The sequence below is a fragment of the Hyaena hyaena genome, unplaced genomic scaffold, assembly GCF_003009895.1.
Source record: "Hyaena hyaena isolate Hyena2069 unplaced genomic scaffold, ASM300989v1 scaffold_16, whole genome shotgun sequence".
Lineage (NCBI taxonomy): Eukaryota > Metazoa > Chordata > Mammalia > Carnivora > Hyaenidae > Hyaena > Hyaena hyaena.
The window spans coordinates 2,056,501-2,074,084 of NW_024080650.1; the positions used below are offsets into that span (position 1 = coordinate 2,056,501).

Sequence of the window (17,584 nt, forward strand, 5' to 3'; positions counted from 1 at the left end):
CCAAAGGAACCAGACTATTCCTAATAAAACTCTGCCACTCCTTGGCCCAAAGGAACCAGACTATTCCTAATAAAACTCTGCCACTCCTTGGCCCAAAGGAACCAGACTATTCCTAATAAAACTCTGCCACTCCTTGGCCCAAAGGAACCAGACTATTCCTAATAAAACTCTGCCACTCCTTGGCCCAACTTCTTGGGAATAGGGCTGTGCCTACCGGAACAGAGTTGGCCTTTGCTCAGATTCCTTTCAGAACCAGGCTGTTCATACTGTTTAGGAATCTTTCTTTCCTGCTCTAGAAAAGACAAAGAAAGCAAACCAAACAAACAAGAATCTCTAAGTGGGATCCCAGTCCTCAAAATGTTTGAGGGTGCACCCTCTTCGGGCACCCTGGCCGGCTCCCCTTCATGCACACAGTAGCTTAAAACTCCAACGGCCATTACAGGGAGCTCACCATCTCTCCAAACTTACTTTTCTGAAAAGTAAATTGGACAGCCATGGGTCTAAGATTGTCCAAACTGAACGGGATGCCTACTTTGGGATTCTGAAGCTTCAGAACACTCTGCAAAATATAGTTTCTAGACTAATGGAGGCAAACAAAGCAACGAAAGGGCTGCTGAGGCCTCCCTGCCCCCTTCCCGTCTTCCAGGCCTCAGGCCTTCCAGCAGCTGTCTCCTGCTCAGTCCCCACCCTCACTGAGCTTTTCTTCCTCTGAACATCCTCCCACTCCCTCCTTTCCTGAACCTAATAAAACCTGCTCCTTTAAAGTTAAGTCTTCTAAGGATCTGAATGAACCCCAGAGTTCAAGCCAGAGGTAAAGAGTTTCCTAAAGTGACTCAGGACCCATGTTTGCTAGAGAATTTAACATAGTTACTCCAACTTACCACCCTGCTTTCTCAGATTTGTATCAGTCAGGCCATGTGCTTGTTGGTGAGAACCAGGCCTAATGGTGAATGAAACTAGCCCCATGAGAACATCCTAAATACCCTATAAGAAGCCCTTTAAGACATCAAGCCCATAATAGGAGACCACAGACTCAGGGCCTTATTATCCCCTGCACGAGCCCATGTGATACCCCTAGTTTACCCATGAGCAGAGCCAGGTGCCAAGGATGGAGGTTAGTTCAGGACCTCAGAGCAAAAAATAACATTATCCCTCGGTGCCCTGATGCTCCTAACCCCCATACACAGACAGCTGTTTGCACTGAAAGCAAATTCTTTACTGTAACTGTTCTATGCAGTGCGTTTTTAGCATCCAGTTGATAAGGAGAGCCGGTACCTTCTTGCTTTCACCTTCTTGCTTTCACGTGGTAAGAACAGTACTGTACCTGACCGTGATGCCCCAGGGTTACACAGAGTCCTTCTTAACTTTTTCAAACCTTAAATGCTGATTTGGAGGATATAAGATTTTCTGCAGGCTCTGGGTGGTTACGATATGTAGGTGATTGGCTTCTCTGCTCCCTTTTTCAACCCTCTTCACAGGAGACAGCATTTACCTGTTAAAACTTTTGGTCTTAAAAGGACAAAGTCTTCAAAGAAAAATCAGTTTGCTCAAGCTAAAGTTCATCTTAGGGCACCTAATCTCAGAACAAGGATTACATTTAGATCCAGGTACATTTCATGGCATCCTGAACTTCCCAAGACCTGAAACTAAGGGCCAATTACAAAGTTTTCGTGGACTGGCTGTCTACTGTCGAACTGGGATTCCAGACTTCTTACAGCTCAAGCTCTAAGGCTTTACCAAAAACTGACAAACCTGACCATGTCATTTGGAAAGAACAAGAAGACCTAACTCTGGAGCCTTTAAAGAAAAGCCTAATAAAGCCCCCTTGCCTTCAGACATCCTAATTATCAACTTCCCTTTTCCTCGTCATTTGTGAGAGGGAAGAAAATGCCCTTGGAGTACTTGCCCCAAAACATGGGGGGACCATCACTGACCCCTGGGGTATTAGAACCAACTACTGGAGCCTGTGGCCAGGAACCTCCCTCGTTGCCTTAGGGCCATTCCTGGCACTGCCCTTCTGGTTCAGGCCAGTGAAGGGCCACAGGCCTCCCTCTAAGCACACTTAGGCCACATCCAGAAGAAGGGGCCCCCCTAAATCCTCACCACCTCACTCACCTCCCAGGAGATCCCCCTGCTAACTGTTCCTCATATATCTCCTTCTCATGGCATTAACCTTAACCCTGATATTCTCTTTCCTCCATGGCGGAGACCACTCACAACTGCCTCAGACTGGCAGATCACCTCTTAACTCCCAGTGACTGTTTATAGAAAACTCCTCTGACCGATGCAGATTTTTCATGGTATCCTGATGGTTCTTAAAGGATGAAAATGGCAAATCCTTTGCTGGGAATGCTAGCACCGAGGCAGCACTTTTACCTTTGGCTATCTCAGCCCAATAGGCCAAGTTCCATACCTGTACCTTGGCCAAAGGTAAAACCACAAACATTTATACCCATAGCTGGTATACCTTTGAGGTAGCTCAGGACTCTGTAGTGTTAACGGCAACAATGAGGTGCTCTCACCTCCAATGGGGATAAAATTTTAAATGGCTCCACATCCAAAATGTATTAAATGTCATACGTTCACCAGATGTTCTTTTATTAAGGTTCCTGAGCATTCTAGACTCTCCAGAGGCCAAAGGAAACCACCTCGCTGATATTTCCACCAAAGCACTGCTCTCAAAGAAACCAAGAGCCAAACCTCTGTCACAGTCCAAAGGGATGTTCTCCCAAATGAGGATTTTGAAAAACTGACCAGAAACGCCCACTAACTGGCCCCAGAAAAGGAAAAACAATTAGGGAACCTAATCATTGTTGGTTTGATAAAAAGATTGTGGGTTAGACCAAGTAATCCGGCCCAATTCATGAACCAATATTGACGGGGAAATAGAAATAAAGCTGCAAAAAGTGCCCACCCTGCTTGATCCATGCATTCAAAACACAACGCAGAAAAACGTGCACACACTGCTCATTTTAAATTACCTAAAGGCCCATTCAAGTTTTGGCAAATGGGTTTCATACAGCTACCCCCATCTCATGGATTTAAGTAGGATTTAGTAATGGTTTGCATGTCTTTTCACTAGACCAAAGCTCTCTCTTACAGACAGACCACTGCTTGTGTATCTAAAATTTTGTTAGAAAAAAATTATACCAATGTGGAGAAGCCCTCTTTAACTTCATAGTCATCAAGGAACCCATTTTACCAGGTGCTTGAATAAGTCTGTGCTATGTGGCCAGCTTTACAACACTTAGTGTACAATACCATCCTCAATCCTCAGGTTAGGCAAATGCACTAAGGGCACTATTAAGACTCAATCAGCAAAATGTATAGAGACCTCCCATATCATCTTGGTCTAAAGCATTCCCATTGACCCTTCTTAACTCAGAGCCACCCCTCTGGAGCTCACAGACTTTTACCCTTTGAGATAATCAGAGAACGTTCGATGCATCTGGCCCCTGACTCCTTTGACCCACAATTAATAAAGATATACTTCGATATTGTAAAGGCCTGAGGTCCAATGCACTCAGCCCCTGACTCCTTTGACCCACAATTAATAGATATACTTCAAGGGCGCCTGGGTGGCTCAGTCGGTTAAACATCTGACTTTGGCTCAGGTCATGATCTTACAGTTTGTAAGTTCAAGCCCCGAGGTACCTGCCTCAGATTCTGTGTCTCCCCCCTCTCTCTAACCCCTCCCCTGCTCGCACGCTCTCTCTCTTTTAAAAATAAACACTAAAAAAGAAAAGAAGATACACTTCAATATTGTAAACTTAGCTGCTCCTACTAAAAATAACCAAAAGACTGGTAGAGCAATCTTTTCACCATGCACTCTTGGAGAGATGAAGACTTTAAGTATCACACCTTAACACCTAGGTAGCTCAGCCGGTGGTTAGGCATCGAACTCTTGGTTTCAGCTTAGGTGATGATCTCACAGTTCATGAGTTCAAGCCCCACATCAGGCTCTGCACTGCCAGTGGGGAACCTGCTTGGGATTCTCTCTCTCTTCCTCCCTCTCTGCTCCTCCCCAGTTCACACCCTCTCTCAAAATAAACTCAAGGAAGGAAGGAAGAAAAGGAGAGAAAAGAAGAACATTACACCTTGCACCTGGAGATTTTATCTATTGGAAAAGACACCTCCAGGAAGATTCTCTTCAACCTCACTGGAAAGGCCCCTCTTATGTACTGCTAACCAACCCTTGTGCTGCCAACTCCCAGGGACACACTCTTGGGGATTCACAGGACAGGTCTATAGAAAGCAACCTCTAACCGGACCCACACACCACCTGATGACCTGAAAGTAAAGATTTCCCTGTATCGAAGCAGACAGCATCTGATGAGTCAGCTTCCCCAAGAAGCCAGTTCAGTTAGAAGCTTCAGGTTACAAAGTCTCTTTTTCATCCTGACTATTGTGAACTGACTCTGGATTCTCATCCAAAACTCATGGTTTCTGAATTTCCATTTTTACTATATTATTAACACATCTGGTTAGAACAATTTTCTCGATACTAGTCCTGCTTTAAAATGTCTATGCAGTTTTGCAGTTTTGCAAAAAGCCCACCAACTACGGCTTTGTGCTTATACCTGCAATGTACCTTCCCAAACGCACTCAGTTCATTCTGAGTGCTCTTGTCAGATCACTATTCTGCTTTCATGACTGCTCAAAGGGGGAACTCCTCACATGCATACAGGACTCTGGATTTGCCTCTGGAGGGGGAACTCTTCTCCCCTAAACTGGAATCAGTGCCAGTGAATATTTTTAGTTAGCTACTTTCAGATCTAGGACCCTGTTTTAGAACCACCACACAATTTGGGATTGTCATGTTACTTTTGATTCTGTACTTGCTGCCTAGCAAACTTTTTATCAATGATGTGCCCAACAAAGAGATGATCTCCAGTGCTTATGATCGTGCTTAAATATAGACTAGAGGTAGAAGGTGCCTGACAGTTCTCCCTGCTCCCCTCCTTGTTACTCAAATGTGACTTCAGATTCCCAATCCAAATAATTTCCCCCCAGTGTGAACATTATGCCCAGGAAAGGCCCTTCCTAGAACTGAGGGAAAGAGTTAGAAAAATCTGACTCTTGATCAGCAATGCTTTTGGAGACAGCTCTTGATCAAAAGGGGGAAAGTGTGAAAATTTATAAAAGGAAGGCTCAGTAAAGTGGAGTCATGAGACTAGAAGGGGGAGCCAGTACCACTGAATGTCAATTGCAGGAAGAACTGTCAATTACAGCCCCCAACAGAAGAATCTCAACAGGAAAGAATCATCAATAAGACACTAATAGGGAAAGATGTTATATTGCATCTCCTATAAAAAACTGACCACCCCCTGTGACTCAACCAATGACTAACTCTTATGTCCCTGAACTCCCATTTTTCTCCAATGGACTTTTTTTTCCCCCCAGAACAACCCCCACCTTCCTCTTCTTTCTTTTTCCTCCATTTGTTGGACATAGCTTGCATGTCCAAAGTTACAAGTCTTGGGTATTCCAGAATACATCCATTTTTGCTGGTAAAGTAACTTTTAAGATTAACACATCACACCTGTGCAATTATCTTCATACCCACCCTCGGGAACTACTGGGTCCAGAGTTTACAAGTAAGAACCCAAGAGGGGGGAGGCCTGGTCTGAGTCCTGGAGCTTCTAAGATAGATGACAGAGTAGGGGTCAGAGCCCTTACCTTTATAAGTCCACATTGCTTTCAGTACTACCACTAGAATAAATCGATGGTGCTGTTTTTATGGGGAAAACAGAAGAGACAATTTGATTACTTAAAAATCACCTTCTTTTAAAGCACCTTACAAATGTATTAACACATCAGGAGGGTGCTTATAAAAAAGCTGGGTCACATTCTATTTATTAGGCTCGGTTATCAATAGCTACACAGATGTTCATTTTCTTGTTTATTAAATGAACGTGTTTTCTATACTCTTGTACCTATGCATATGTTTCACAATAAAAAAGAACCCAGAGCCTGACCTGGGGAACTATCTCTGAAACAGATAGCAAGGCACTAGTCACCAGCCTGGCCCTCCATTGTAAAGAAAAATACAAGGGATCCTGAGTGGCTGAGCTGACTGAGTGCCCGACTCCTGACTGTAGCTCATGATCTTGTGGTTCATGAGTTCGAGCCCCACATCAGGCTCTGTAATGACAGTATGGAGTGTGCTTGGGATTCTCTCTCTCCCCCTCTTTACCTCCCCCACTCCCTCTCTCAAAATAAACAAAGTAAAAAAGAAAAACCACACAGGTGATGACAGTTTAGCCAGATACCAACAAGTTCCTTGTTAGAAAATAGCTATGCTGTGAATTTTTTTTTTAATGCTATGAATCTTTCAACTCTACAGTTTGTTTTGGAGCAAGTTAGCATCATAATCACTGATCACCTAGAGGTAAATAAGCACACAAATGCCATCAGACTTGTACCATCCATCTTTCAGTAAGCCTCCAGTGATCCTATTTTTTTTTTTTTTAACTTCAGAAACTAAACATTGGTCTTTTGCTGTTAGGAGCAAAAAATTATTACTTATTTTAATTGATTAGGATATGAATGAAGAAATTGTTTTTCTCTTGCTAAAACATTTTGCATTCAAAGAGGAAAAACAAGGTATTTCCCAAAATAAAATCTTCATCCACAAATCTATTTTAAGCTGTTTATTAAAAATTTGCAGACTCAGAAGGGAAGCACAAAGGCAACTTCCATCAATGAAGATTAGTCAAGAAGAGAAGGAATGGAAATAACATAGAAAAGAGTAACAAAAGCTTTAAAAGAACAGCTTATTTTTGGTTAAACTGAAATTATATATTTTGTCCTGTGAGAAATGTAAGTTGCACAATATGTATAGTATAATCCCATTTTTATTAAAAGTATAATTATATAGCACATATTTGTGGACACAAGAAAGGGCTAGAAAGAATAAAGATCAAACTGCCTTGAAGTGTAGGGGGTAAAAGAGGCTGTGTGGCTTTTAAAATCTGCTTTATCCAATTCTGACAAGTTAGAATTATTTTCCAATACATGTATGCTTCTTTTGTAAATCCTTTAAAATGCTAAAAAAAAAAATTTTTTTTTTAAGAAAAAAGTTTCCATGAAGGCAAAGCTGCAAATTACCAAAACCGCTTTAGCTAGCTTCAAGTCAGAGAAAAATTGTAGAGGGGCCAGTGCAAGTACTATGACCCCATGAAGATCTGTTTTTGGAAAGTATTTTTTAAGCTGATTAGTAAAACCAGTGTTTGGAAGGACTGGCTTTCTACTTCACTGGACAACTATCAAAAGACCAAAACACAGAACTGTGTCCTAAGTTTTAATATCGGAAAAATACAAATATATTTTTGAGAGGAGAATTAAGCAGGAAGAGCCACTCAAACAGAAACAAGACCAAGTTCAACCCCCGCATCGGGCTCCGCGCTGACAGCTATCTCAGAGCTTGGAGCCTGCTTCAGATTCTGTATCTCCCTCTCTCTCTGACCCTCCCCTGCTCGCTCACGCTCGCTCTCGCTCAGAAGTAAATAAAACATTTAAAAATTTTAAAAAAAAATAAAAAGACTGAGATATCAGGGCACATCCTTGAACTTCTGTTACGGCGCAAGCCAGCACCCCTCCCCTCCCTATGTCACCACACTCAATGTGAAGCCCTGCTCTTTGCACACAAGGTTACAAGGCGGAGATCAAAGCCCAGGCCCCTGTGAGCAGCTCAGAGGGAACGTCACTTGGAAGTTCAATGACGCACCACCTGACTGCCCCCCATACAGGCCACTGTGAACGCACAAGAAAACATTCACAGCGCTTCTCTAGATTCTTAATTGGCATGCGCAAAGGTTTAAAAGCTATGATTTTCAGGCTTTGATTTCACAGAGAAAAAAAATCCAAAAACTTGGGGAGTGGAAGGAAATAATATCCATATGTGTACAACTGTCATCTCTATATTTTAGCATTTTCTTAAAAAAGGATGTTAATACTCTAGAAGCAGGAAGGATACAGCCCTGGGGCCAGTACAGTTCACAGGCCAGAAACTAAGCATATCATTTTGTCAATTTAGTAGTTGCCAAAAAAAGCTGACAAGATGCCTACCTCCCTAATTCAAAAAAGAAAACCTCTTCAATGAAGATTAAAATACCTGCTAAATAGGACACCGAGTATCTTCTGAAATCAAGGGCAAACACAAGATACTACATACTCTTCATGCTTTTACATGGAGTTTGTATATTTTAAAGGACTTAACAAAGGAAGCACATGTATGTACTCCCAAATCTAGATGAAATGGACTTTTAGGAAAAAATTTTTTTTAGTCCTGAACAAATAACAGTAAATGAATAAACAAAATTAAGAAAGCAAAGACCTAGGCTTTAAAAAGGTGCCAGGCTGAGACAAAATTCACAGGCCAGTTATAGCCTATCCTTCCTGGTAAAGAAATAGGAAATGGGAAACCTTCCCAATTCCTTCTGGGAAAACTGACAAGCTAACAAAGCACAAGAGAAGAAAACTGTATGTTAACTTCATTTGCCAGTCCTAGATTTTTTTTTTTTTTAACATTTGCAAATTTGACATGCAAAGAATGACATCTGGTTTCAATCTGGATTTGTTTGATCCATGTGTCTATACAGTTCTTGTAAACTGTAAAGTCCCTTTTGTCCATTTTTTCAGTTGGCTTCATTTTTTTCTTATTCATCTGTAAGAGCTCCTTACAAAGTAAGGACATTGACCCTTTGCCATGTTGCAAACATCTTTCCCAGAAAAAAAAATGACTGATTTTCCCCCTGTTTCTGTCACTTGAAATAAAGGATATTTTTTAATCTCTCTAAAGTCAAATCTAGCATCTTTGTGCAATTGCTTCTAATACTTTTGTGCTTAGAAAGCCCCTTCTCATTCCAAGATCACAGAAATATTCACCTTCATTTTCAGCTAGATGCTTTTGGTCAAAATCATTTTTAAATGTTTAATATCCACCCCTTTAAAAATGTATATCCAATAAAATCACTGTCCTAGGAAAATACCTAGATGAGTATAATTATATTCACTTTAGTAGTAGAACAAGTAAATGTCCAATATTTAAGGGCTGGCTGACTAAATTATAACAGTAAAATACTTTATGACAGAACACTACAAAGCCATTCAGGAAAACAGTCATGCTGTATTACTAACGGGGGGGTGGGGGGGGGGTCAGAACATCCACCATTTTTATATAAAAACTACACTTATGTGGTAAACCGGCAGTCTAAGTACTTTCCCTAAATATTAACAGTGATCCTCCCTGGATGTCAGATTGCATGTGACGTCTTATTTCTTTATGCTTCTCTGTTTTACATTACTAATGAACATGTATCATATTAGCGATTAGGATTTTAAAAAGTTTGAAATTCGTACACATACACAAAACAAGTAACTAATAATAATTTTGCCCCCATGCTTAAGTTGCAATTGTCTTTCAAAAAAAATTTTAAATGCCTTTTCTTCACTTAACATATTTTATCCCATATTACAAATAGGATAATAATGACTTAATTCAAGAATGGAGGCTTGCCAATCTTTCTAATTACCCAAAGATCTAAGGAGTTATGTCTGATTTATATTCCTGGCAAAATGACCAAATTAAAAACACAGCCCAAAGACAGTTACCAGTGGTAACAGGTCAAGCTCAGCTAACACAAACGGTTCCATTTTTCCCTAATAAACTGTGACTTAGCGCGTGAACAAGTACAGTGAGGAGTTCAGCTAAACTGAAAAGCTAACCCAAAAGCTTCCCTTCGGGCTGGATGTGCCTTTACCGTCTAATGACCCAATCTTTCTCTCTGAACGGCCCCCCATTCTCTGCCTATTGGTGCAGAGTGCTCCTTGACCCACCCAGCCTGGACCGCTCAAGGGGGCTCCCCTGCTGGCATTCCTCCCATCCTGTTCTCATTTCTGGGGCCTCATCACTGTGGAAGACAGGACTAATCTGGGGGTAGAGCCAGGGGTGTGTGTGAAAAGGGATGACGAGGTCCTCCAGGAACCTTGCTAACCCCAAAGCTAACCCCAGAACTCCCTACAACTTTTCCCAAGTGTCTAAGAATTATAACAGATAATGCCCGCAATCAGATTACAGTAAATCAGGGTCAGAATCCTGAACTCAGAACCAGAGAAGGCCTAGAGCTGGTCATGCGAGGATCCCAGCCAGGCTACTTCTTCCCAGGTGTGCCTCAGTACCCCGCCCAAGATGGTGCTTCATAAAGGTGAGCGGGAGAATTGAACAGAGAGGGTAAATGAGAAATCCTACAGTCCCACCCACCAAGGGCAGTAAGGGGCACAGAGGGGAAGCAGAAAGACAGGCCCAGTTAGAAGCAGAACAGATCCCAAATCAGTCTTACTTCTCAGTAGAAACTGCGGGGAGGAAAACAATGCCAGGGTAGGCACAGAGCGCGGCCAGCACCTGCGCTGAGCCCTGGGCCACTCGTTAACTTCCTGCCCACAACTTCAGGGGTTAACAAGACTAACACTCACTACAAACTAGTTAGGACAAGTGTTTCCAGAGACGTGCAATACAAAGGAAGTCCATATTTTGGAAAAAGCCTAAAGGATGTAATTAGAAAGAGTCACTTGAGGGTATTATTTAAGTACGATGCAAAAGTCTCAATTTTTAACAGTACTGGAATTTAAAAAGTAAGCAATTAAAGCACAGAAGCTCCATCAACCCCGAACAGACACCATACGTACCCAGAGGGAAAAAGCACCAAACCACCAAAAGTGTTGAAATTTTAAATCTGAGTGGAAAGCTCGCAAGTGACATCTAGCCCCACTTTCTGGCTGTTGAGAATAACACCACCCGACTGCCAGGTGATGTCACTTAAAGTTCCCATTTATTGGAACCAGGATGTTGAAAACTCTTCAAGTTCATATTTAATTTTTAAAATTCAGCTGATTATTTCATCATACTTTAACAGACAGGCAGATGTGAAATCTAAAAAACTTTTTTTAAGCAAAATCACAAATTTTTATTCATCTTCAAGAAAAACATTTCATTTGAAACTTTCAAGTCTGAAAAATGAGATTTTTATTTTGAAAACTAAAGCTCCCAAAATGATCTTCAAATAAAACTTCTGGAATATATCATAAAATTACAAGACAAAATGGGAAACACATTTGCAACACTAAAGGGCTAATATCTTTGTTGTAAAAAAAAAAAAACAAACCTGCTATAAATCACCTGAGAAAAGATGAACAATAAACTAGAAAAATTGGTAAATAAATAAGCCAAATAAAATACAAATGGCCCAAAAACTCATTAAGAAGTGTTCAAACTCACAAGTTATCAAAGAAGAATAAATAATGATTCTATTCTTCATCCAAATTGGTAAGAAAGAAAAAAGAAAAGGAGAGAGAAAAGGAATGCTCAACTATGGCAATAATTCCCAGTGCGTTAACCTGGATGCATCTCATGTATGTAACAAAGCCTTAAAAATGCAAATTTGTCCCTTCCAAAAAAGTAGTCTAAAGAAATAATCTGAAAAATGCACACAGATTTCCATACAAGGCTGTTCACTATTGTATTCTGTTCCCCACAGCAAAAAACGGCTCATAAGCTAAATGCCCAACAATAGAAGGATTTGTCAAATAAAACAGGATGCATTCAGCACAAATGAGCTGTTAAAAGCCATGTTTTAAAGGGCTATTTAATGATTTAGTCATATGCCTAAAGTACAGTGCTAAATAAAAAAAGAAATTGGTTTTAAAAGGCCCCGTATCTCTACTTTAAAGTACAAATATACATGTGTGCATATAAACAAGTATACAAACAAGAAAATTTTACTTTCAAATAAACCAGAAAAAAAAATTCAAATGACTAAAACAAGCTATTTTATGTATAAGTGCTTTCACCACCATCCTAATATCCCCTAATATTCTAAGACAGGACACCAGTCCTACTTCAGATAGTTTTCCATTAATTTCTGAAGTTAATTCGGACCCATAGCTTCATACACTTCCAACCAAGAAGTAATTCTAACCAAGAGTTTCAGTGTTCTTTATATGACAATCCCTAAAACAGCTGTGCATTTCCTCCATCTTCTTCTCAGATCAGTCCATCTCCTAAAGCAAAAAGGCAAAAGACACAAAAAATTCCTGAGAAATGACCCTCTCCAGGGACTGCTCTATCCTTGCTCTCTATACAGACCAGAGACAACTACCCACACCCTGGAGAAAGTCAAAAGCAAAATGATTTTACTTCTCCAAAGGACAATATCAGCAATCAGATTAGCTTAACAAAAAGTACACAGACCTAACATATTCTTCACCGAAGTGATCAAATGTTTCACACGTGTGGCTCTGTAGCTAGCAGTCTGCACGTTTCCACCCCATAGTATGTTCAGTCAACTATGCACAGGCTATAAATGGGGCACCTGTATGCACTTTAGTTCACTTACTGCTATGGTTCTCAACCCTGGCTGCATACGGGCAGGGAGATTTTTTTTTTTCTTAATCTCAACACGCAGACCACTCTCCTGATGGAGTGCACCTTGGAGCCTGGGATGAGACCATGTGGCTACAGTTTAAAGTACTCTGGATGATTCCAATTTGCTGTCAAGGTTGAGGGTCACTGACCAGAAGCACGTTTTTCAAACAAGAGATAATAACCCATGAACAAAATTAAAAAATGGAACCGACTAGATAGGCTAGAATATCTGAATACATGCTCCTAGTGCAAATAGATGCTATCTCATGAAATTTTTCTGTTAAAAATATGTAGTTCTTGGCAATACTACCCACACTGATCTACAGATTCAATGCAATCACTTATAAAAATCCCATCTGCTTTTCTGGCAAAAATTGACAAATCCTAAAATTCAAATAAAACCATAAGCGACCCAGAATAGCCAAAACAGTCTCCAAAAAGAACAAAACTGGAGGACTCACACTTTCTAATTTCAAAACTAAATACAAACCTATAGTAATTAAGACATGCTGGCGTAAGGATGGACAAACAGATCTATGGGGCAGAATGGAGAATACAGAATAAACCTTAACATTTATAGTCAGGTGATTTTCAACAACGGTGCCAGGACAATTCAATGAGGAAAGAATGGTCTTTTCAACAAATGGTGCCAAGAGAACTGGATATCACCCATAAATGATATCACCCATAAATCATATATGGTGTGAGATAGAAGCTAGACCTCTATCTCACACCATATACAAAAATTAAGTCAAAACCAATAAAGATCTAAATCGAAAAGATAAAATTCTTGGGGCACCTGGGCAGCTCAGTCAGTTATGCGTCCAACTTCAGCTCAGGTCATGATCTCATGGTTCAGGAGTTGAGCTCCGCATAAGGTTCTATGCTGTCGATGCAGAGCCCGCTTCACATCCTCTGTCTCCCTCTCTCTTGGCCCCTCCCCTGCTTGCTCTTGAAAATAAACATTAAAATAATAAAAATAAAAGATAAAACTCTTAGGGGCACCTAGCTGGCTCAGTCAGAAGGGCATGCAACTCTTGATCTCAGGTTCCTGAGTTCATAACCCACATCAGGTGTAGAGATAACTTAAAAAATAAATCAATAAAAAATTTGAAAAATTAAAAAAATAAAACTCTTAGAAAACACAGGGATAACACAGGAAATGGCAAATCTTTGTGACTTTGTGATTTGGGGTTAGGGCAACGGTTTCTTAGGACATACTTAAAGAAAGAAAGAAAAGAAAGAACAAAATAGATAAATGAGACTCTAACCAGAATTAAAAACTTTTGTGTTTCAAAAAGACATCAGAAAGTAAAAGGACAATCCATAAAATAGGGGAAATTTACAAGTTATACATCCGGTAAGAGACTAGTACCTAAAACATATTAGTAAAATGACAATGACTCAATTAAAAAGTCTGCAAAGGATTTGACAGACATTTCTCTGAAGACGAGATATAAATGGCCAATAAGCACATGGAAAGATGCTCACCTCATTAGTCATTAGAGAATGACAAACAACATCTACAATGAGGTCACACTTCAAACCCAACAGAATGACTATAATCAAAGAGACAGACAATAACAAGTGTTGGTGAGGATGTGGAGAAGTCGCAATTGTCAAATTGCCAACCCACCTACTTCGGAAAAGTTTGGCAGTTCCTGAAAATGTTGAACATAAAATTACCATACGACCCAGTAATTCTACCCTTTGATATTTATCCAAAAGAACTGAAACATGATCACACAAAAACCTGTACAGAAACATTCACAGAAGCATTATTCTGACAGCTACAATGCAGCAACACCCCAAATGCTCATCAACTGACTGGTAAACAACATAGCAGTGATACATGCCACAACATGGATAAATCAAAAACGTGCTAAAAACCAATCACAAAAGAACACGTGGTAGGATTCCATTTATATGAAGTATCTAGATAAAGCAAATCCATAGAAATAGTGTAGGATAGTGGTTGCCAGAGGCTGAGGGGAGAGAAGAATGGGGACCGATCTAAAATGGCACGCGTTTCTTTATGGGATGATAAAAACGTTCTGAAATGAGATAGTGGTGAAAGTTATAACTCAATGAATATACTAACACAACTGAAGCATACCCTTTAAAAGGGTGGGTTTTATGGAAATAATAACTCAATAAAACTTTTTTTTTTGAAGGTTACCCTGTGTCAAGAGCTCCCTCCCTGTCACTCCCTCACGCAGTTAGTTCCTTACCATAAGATAGTGGATAAATAACCTCTCAGATTCACAAGCAGAGCCATGTACAGATTGTATGACCAGATCACAAAATCAATGTAGAGCAGCATAACAAATTTTTTCATGAAATAGGAATATAAAATTTCAGAATACACAGCATACAAGGTTATGGTTTTCTGCGAAACTTTTTGAGATGCACACAAGCACACTTGATGTACATAGATACTTATCAATGAAAGGGAGTCCGTCAAAGCTAAGTCTACAAAATAGGTCTTAGGAGTCGAAGGACACCTGACACCTATTCAAAAACCCAAACAATAAATAGGAGATCTTAGAGTGGAAAACAGAAAGTGAAAAAAAAAAAGTTGAAGCCACCTCGGAGCATCACCCTAGGCACAGAATTAAACACTAGAAAAAGTGAGTTGGACCCCGTCTGCTTCTACTGCCCAAGTAATAAGACTTCCTACCCTAGCCACCAGCCAGGGCCTCTCAGCAGGTTCAGAGCAGCATCCGGAGCCCCTGGTGGGGGAGTCCACAGCAGACCCACAGGGAGTTCGGGGATGAGGGTGCAAACCCACCATTTGAGACTAGGGGCAGAGGGAGGAGGGGGTACACAGTCTGCAGGATGGGCAGCCTAGACATGGGCCTGAACTCACAGCGGGTGTCAGGAGGCAGGTTTAAAAAGCAGAACTTCAACAGAAGAGGCAGATCGACATTGCTGGAGTATTCAGTGTATCTTCATAGGGATGAAAGAGTAAAGGAAGGGAAACAAGAACCCACAAAAACCTCTGGAGGGGAGAGCACATTTTCAAAGCCTGTGGGTCAGAATCCCAGACACAAAAGATGCCAGAAGCTGCACAATACGACAGCATGGTTAGAAAATAGAAGCCCTTGGGAGAACCTGAAGGAAAGACAGAACTCATAATTCCTCCTGGCAAGAAATTTGAGGTCATCCTCAAATCAGCAGGGAAACTGAACTTCTTTGGAGAATTACCACAATAACAGGGACAGAGACTACCAAGGATTTTTGTGGCGCACAGAATTCCAGGGTCAATGTCAAGGTAACAAACTTTGTTCACTCAAAAACATTATGATAAATACTGTAATTCAATGAAAAAGACCTTGAAAATAGGACACTTCTTTAATATCATTAAAGACAGTATACAGGGGCGCCTGGGTGACTAAGTTAAGTGTTCAACTTTGGCTCAGGTCATGATCTTGCGGTTCATGAGTTTGAGCCCGGCACCAGGCTCTGTGCTGACAACTCAGCATCTGGGACCTCCTTCAGATTCTGTGTCTCCCTCTCTCTCTGCTCCTTCCCTACTCGCACTCTTTTTCTCAAAAACATAAAAAAATAAAAATAAAAAAAAAACTGTTTTCTAAATACAATTTATTAAGAAAAATATATAAGAAAAAATTCAAATGACCATAAGAAACTCAAGAATCAACTGAAAAATAAGGACAGAGTTTGGTTAAGTACAATAGCATAGTACCATTTCATTTTCCTTACGGATGTGTGTCTGTACCCCTTGCCTCGTCCCCCTTACCTCTAGGACAGGCCAACAGACTGTGGGAGCAAATATTGCCACTTCGAAGCCTGGCCTGTAAAACAATCTTCGAAGCACAGGATTCCATGGCAAACTTTGAGGCCACATATTGAAGTCAGCAGTAAAATGGAAAGAGCCTAGATCCCTAACTTGCCACACTTGGGGAGAACCACCCAAAAAAATATAAGCAAGAAATAACTATTTTGTTAGAACACAGATTTTGGCTATAACTACCCTGAGTAATACAGGTGGTTGGTTATAAAATATATAGACTGCAATCTGGTACTTTCTCTATTCTTGCTCATTACTAGTTGGGTAATAGTGTATATGGTGGGAAGGGAGACAGAAGACAAAAATCATGTCATTCTAAATAGTAAATATTTCTAAACAAAGGGCAATAAACAAGCAATATATAGAAAAATAAAAGCTATAAAAGATTTGCATAAATCCAAAGATTTATAATTCACTATTATAAAGATGTCAAGTCTCCCCAAATTAATTTATATACATTTAATAAACTGTCCCATTATTTTGAAACCCTAAACTGAAAAACACAGGGGAAAAGAAATTGAGCATTGGCACTACCCGTCAGTAAAGCCTACTACTAATTAATTATAATGATGAAAATAGCTAGGTCATGTCAAAGGAACAGATAAACGGAACAAAAGAGGAAGTCCCACAACAGATATCTGGATTCAGCATATGATTAAGGTGTCACTTTAGCTTAGTAAGATAAGGATGAATTAATGAATAAATGGTGCTAGGAAAAATGTAAAGAATAATCCTTACTCCATGCCACACTCCAATACAATTATTAAAGTAGAGCCAAATATTTTTAGAAAAAGAAATGTATAAAGGAATATTAAAATCTCAGGATAGAGAAGGCACAAGAAAGAAAAAGACTGACAGATCTGAATTCAAAGCATAGACAAATATTTGCAACTTATGACAAAAAAAATGCAAATCGTAATGGCTTATTTCTCAAACAGAGTGAAGCAGGATTAAAATAACATATCCAGTAGCATCAACTTTACTCAAAGATTCAGGAGGAAAAATGTTTCATATTAAACCAAGCACTGATGTTTCTGGAACAGAATAAAAAATTCAAGTTATTTTTAGATAAAACAGAAGACTTAAAAGAAGTGTCATGCTTGTTATACTCCCTAACACTTCAAAATATGCATATATTCCCCATACCATACTTTTGTGGAATAATCTGTGAATCAATGTCTTAATATATAAAGAGCTCTTGATGATAAAATATGAATTCAATAGAAAATGTTCAGCACTGATCTCATACACACTGTGAGGCAGAGGGAATCACACTTTTCCTATAAAGGACCAGACAGTAAATATTTTAGGCCTGCAGGTTTTATGGGGTCTCGAACACACGCACATGG

At 40.0% G+C, this 17,584-nt stretch overlaps 1 protein-coding gene across 3 annotated transcripts in view; it reads right to left on the bottom strand.

Annotated features, from left to right (window-relative positions):
• SLC23A2 (solute carrier family 23 member 2) overlaps nucleotides 1-17,584 on the bottom strand; it is a 133,276-nt gene that overhangs the window by 109,818 nt on the left and 5,874 nt on the right. Inside the window, exon 1 of one of the 3 annotated variants that reach the window (XM_039224199.1) lies at nucleotides 5,680-5,698. The exons of the other annotated variants lie outside the window; for them this stretch is intronic. The gene's annotated coding sequence lies outside the window, so the exon portion shown is untranslated. Of the gene's footprint in view, nucleotides 1-5,679; nucleotides 5,699-17,584 lie in introns of those variants that run through there. 3 annotated transcript variants of the gene reach the window in all.